This window comes from Erinaceus europaeus, chromosome 4 (genome assembly GCF_950295315.1).
Source record: "Erinaceus europaeus chromosome 4, mEriEur2.1, whole genome shotgun sequence".
In the NCBI taxonomy this organism is placed as follows: domain Eukaryota; kingdom Metazoa; phylum Chordata; class Mammalia; order Eulipotyphla; family Erinaceidae; genus Erinaceus; species Erinaceus europaeus.
The window spans coordinates 34381305-34386314 of NC_080165.1; positions in this window are offsets into that span (position 1 = coordinate 34381305).

Sequence of the window (5010 nt, forward strand, 5' to 3'; positions counted from 1 at the left end):
GGATGCGTTAATAGAATTTTGTTATGAAAAGATTAGAACAAATCTCTACTGCATACACTTTGTTTTTTTTTAATTTTTTTATTTAAGAAAGGATTAATTAACAAAACCATAGGGTAGGAGGGGTACAATTCCACACAATTCCCACCACGCAATCTCCATATCCCACCCCCTCCCCAGATAGCTTTCCCATTCTCTATCCCTCTGGGAGCATGGACTCAGGGTCATTGTGGGTTATAGAAGGTGGAAGGTCTGGCTTCTGTAATTGCTTCCCCGCTGAACATGGGCATTGACTGGTAGGTCCATACTCCCAGTCTGCCTCTCTCTTTCCCTAGTAGGGTGGGTCTCTGGGGAAGCAGAGCTCCAGGACACATTGGTGGGGTCTTCAGTCTAGGGAAGCCTGGCCGGCATCCTGATGACATCTGGAACCTGAAGACTGAAAAGAGAGTTAACATACAAAGCCAAACAAATTGTTGAGCAATCATGGACCCAAAGCTTGGAATAGTGGAGAAGAAATGTTAGGGGGGTACTCACTGCAAACTCTAGTGTACTTCTGCTTTCATGTATATATATATTTTTTCATGTATATATATATATATATATATATATATATATATATATATATATATTTGTATATATATATATTTTCATGTATATATACATATATATATTTTGCAGTAGTTTACAGATACATGTGAACATATGCTCTCTCTCACAGAAACTGGTGTATATCTAGGTTATGGGACTTTGTTAGAAAGTGAACCACCTGAGATGGAATTAGAGTATACTATGAAAGGAAAGGTCTCACCCGAGTAATGAAGCTGAAGGTTGTCATTCCACACGTGAAGTCTCTGGACACAGTCTGAAGTGAAGTGTGTTGAGGTGGCAATCGTTGTGTTGGTTAGGTTGTGATCGGCAGATGCAATATTATTTGATATGGATTGAGAGAGGCATACGGGAAAGTGGCCCCTATCCAAGGGTTCCAGGACTGGGGGAAGTAGAGGCTCTATAGTGGAGATGTGAGGTTCCTGCTGTGTTAGGGTTCAAAAAGACAATCGATAGTTAATGTTATCATCACATCATTTGGTAATTGGGTTAACTTTGAAAAGTCCTTTTGTTAGGGTTTGCTGTACAGTACCCAGTATCTTGTATATAGTTGTGCTATTGGTTGCTTCTGATCTACTTGGTCTAGGCTTTTGAGAGAGTCTGCATATCAATTACACAGCCTATATATTGAAACGATTCAGTTTGTGTTTTGAAAAACTTCGAGACATACAATTAATTTTCCCCCTCTCATATTAATTAACTAGTGATTTATATGACTACATTTTACTAGGAGTGTACATAAAAACCATTCCCACCACCAAAAGATTGTGACCCATCCCTCCGACCCACTCCCACCCCCCACTGGCCCAGGAAGCTGCATGTCTACCCCTCACCACAGGGTTTTTACTTTGGTGCCCTACTTACAATTTGGTCAGTTGCTGCTTTTAGTTTCCCTTTCAGATCTTCTTAGTCAACTTCTGTTGATGAGTGGGATCATCCCATACTCATCTTTATCTTTCTGACTTAGCTCACTTAACATAACTCCTTCTAGCTCTGTCCAAGATGGGTAAGAAAAGGTGGGTTCATTGTTCTTGATAGCTGCATAGTATTCCATTGTGTATATATACCACAGCTTCCTCAGCCACTTATCTGTTGTTGGACACCTGGGTTGCTTCCAGGTTTTAGCTATTATGAATTGTGCTGCTATGAACATAGGAGTACACACCTCTTTTTGGTTGGGTGTTATGGAGACCTTGGGGTATAACCCCAGGAGAGGAATTACTGGATCATATAGAAGGTCCATGTCTAGCCTTGTGAGAGTTTTCCAGACTGCTCTCCACAGAGGCTGGACCAATTTACATTCCCACCAGCAATGCAGAAGGGTTCCTCTGTCCCCACAACCTCTCCAGCATTTGTTGCTGCTGTCCTTTTTGTTGTATGCCATTCTTACAGGAGTGAGGTGGTATCTTAGTGTTGTCTTAATTTGCATTTCTCTGACAATCAGTGACCTAGAGCAGTTTTTCATATGTTTGTTAGCCTTTTGGATCTCCTCTGAGGTGAATGTTTTGTTCATATCCTCTGCCCATTTTTGGATGGGGTCATTTGCTTTTTTGGTGCTAAGTTTGCTGAGCTCTTTATATATTTTAGTGATTAGTTTCTTGTCTGATGTCTGGCATGTGAAGATCGTCTCCCATTCTGTGAGGGGTCTCTTTGTTTGTTTAATAGTTTGTTTGGATGTGCAGAAGCTTTTCAATTTGATGTAGTCCCATTGGTTTGTTTCTGCTTTAGTCTTCCTTGCAATTGGGTTTGATTCATCAGAGATGTCCTTGAGGTGTAGGTGGGAAACTGTTTCACCAATGTTTTCCTCTAAGTATTTGATTGTTTCTGGTCTGACATCTAGGTCTTTGATCCATTTGGAATTGATTTTTGTTTCTGGTGAGATAAAGTGGTTCAGTTTCATTCTTCTGCATGTTACAACCCAGTTTTCCCAGAACCATTTATTGAAGAGAGCCTCCTTTTTCCGTTTAATCCTTTGCGACCTCTTATCAAAGATTTGATGTCCATAGGTGTGGGGATTTATTTCTGGGCTTTCAATTCTGTTCCACTGGTCTGTGTGCCTATTTTTGTTCCAGTACCATGCTGTTTTGATGATGATGGCTTTATAATATAGTTTAAGGTCTGGGAGTGTGATGCCTCCATTTCTGTTTCATTCCTTAAGATGGTTTTGGCAATTCTAGGTGTTTTCAGGTTCCAGATAAATGATTGTAGTGTTTGTTCTATTCTCTTAAAGAAGCTTGGTGAAACTTTGATGGGTATTGCATTAAATTTGTATATGGCTCTGGGGAGAATATTCATTTTGATGATATTTATTCTTCCAATCCATGAGCATGGGATATCTTTCCATTTATTGGTATCAGTTTCTATTTCCTTGAGTAGCGACTCATAGTTTTCAGCATACAAGTCTTTCACTTCTTTCGTCAACTTTACTCCTAGGTATTTGATTGATTTTGCTGAAACAGTAAATGGGAGTGATTTCTGGATGTCTTCTTCTTCAGATTTAGTGTTTGCATAAAGAAATGCCACTGATTTTTGTACATTGATTTTGTAACCTGACGCCTTGCTATATTGCCTAATAACTTCCAGTAGTTTTCTGCTGGATTCTTTAGGTTTTTCTTTTTTTTTTTCTTTTATTATTATTATTATTATTATTATTTTTATTTAAGAAAGGATTAATTAACAAAACCATAGGGTAGGAGGGGTACAACTCCACACAATTCCCACCGCCCAATCTCCGTATCCCACCCCTCCCCCGATAGCTTTCCCATTCTCTATCCCTCTGGGAGCATGGACCCAGGTTCATTGTGGGTTGCAGAAGGTAGAAGGTCTGGCTTCTGTAATTGCTTCCCCGCTGAACATGGGCGTTGACTGGTCGGTCCATACTCCCATTCTGCCTCTCTCTTTCCCTAGTAGGGTGGGTCTCTGGGGAAGCTGAGCTCCAGGACATATTGGTGGGGTCTTCTACTTTGTGGTTTGTGTGTGTCTAACTTTGTGTTAATAAAGCAGTTCTCTTTAGGTTTTTCTATGTATACTATCATATCATCTGCAAATAGTGAGACCTTGACTTCTTCCCTTCCAATCTGTATTCCATTGATTCCTTTCTCTTGCCTGATTGCTATGGCAAGAACTTCCAATACTATGTTGAAGAGTAACGGTGACAGTGGACAGCCCTGTCTAGTCCCCGATCTGAGGGGGAATGCTTTCAGCTTCTGTCCATTGAGTATGATGTTGGCTGTAGGTCTGCTATATATAGACTCCACTATCTTGAGGAATTTACTATCTATTCCCATTTTTTATAGAGTTTTGAGCATGAATAGTTGTTGGATTTTGTCAAACGCTTTCTCTGCATCTATTGAGATAATCATGTGATTTTTGGCTTTGCTTTTATTGATGTGATGAATGACATTGATTGACTTACGGATGTTGAACCAGCCTTGCATTACTTGGATGAATCCCACTTGGTCGTCATGAACAATCTTTTTGATATGTTGCTGTATCCGGTTGGCCAAGATCTTGTTTAATATTTTGGCATCTATGTTCATCAGAGATATTGGTTTCTAGTTTTCCTTTTTTGTTCTGTCCCTATCAGCTTTTGGTATCAGGGTAATGTTGGCTTCATAGAAGGTAGAAGGGAGTATTCCTGTTTCTTCAATCTTATGGAAAAGCTTAAGAAGTATGGGTACTAACTGTTTCCTGAAAGTTTTGTAGAATTCGTTTGTGAAGCCATCTGGTCCAGGACTTTTGTTGTTGGGGAGGTTCTTAATAACTATTACAATTTCTTTGTCTGTGATTGGTGCATTTAGATTTTGTAGTTCTTCTTGGTTCAGTTTTGGAAGGGCATATGCTTCTAGGAATTGTTCCATTTCTTCCAGATTCTCTAGCTTGGTGGCGTATAGTTCTTTATAGAAGTTTCGCAGGATTCTCTGGATTTCTGTGGTGTCAGTTGTGATATCTCCTGCATCGTTTACAATTCTATTAATTTGAGTCTTCTCTCTTTTTTGTTTGGTGAGTCTGGCTAGGGGTTTGTCAATTTTGTTTAATCTTTCAACGAACCAACATTTGGCTTCATTGATCTTTTGTATGGTTCTTTTATTTTCGATGTTGTTTATTTCTGCTCTAACTTTAGTGATTTCTGTCCTTCTGGATGTTTTAGGGTTCCTTTGTTCCTCTTCCTCTAAGTCCTTGAGGTGTGCAGTAAGGTCGTTCATTTGAGCTTCTTCTTGGTGTTTAATATGTGATTGTATGGCTGTAAGTTTCCCTCTCAGTATTGCTTTAGCTGTGTCCCAAAGATTTTGATAGGTTGTGTCTTCATTTTCATTTGTTTCCAGGAACATTTGAATTTCCTGCTTGAGTGAATCTCTGACCCAGTGTTGGAGTATGTTGTTTAGTTTCCAAATTCTGTGACTTTTA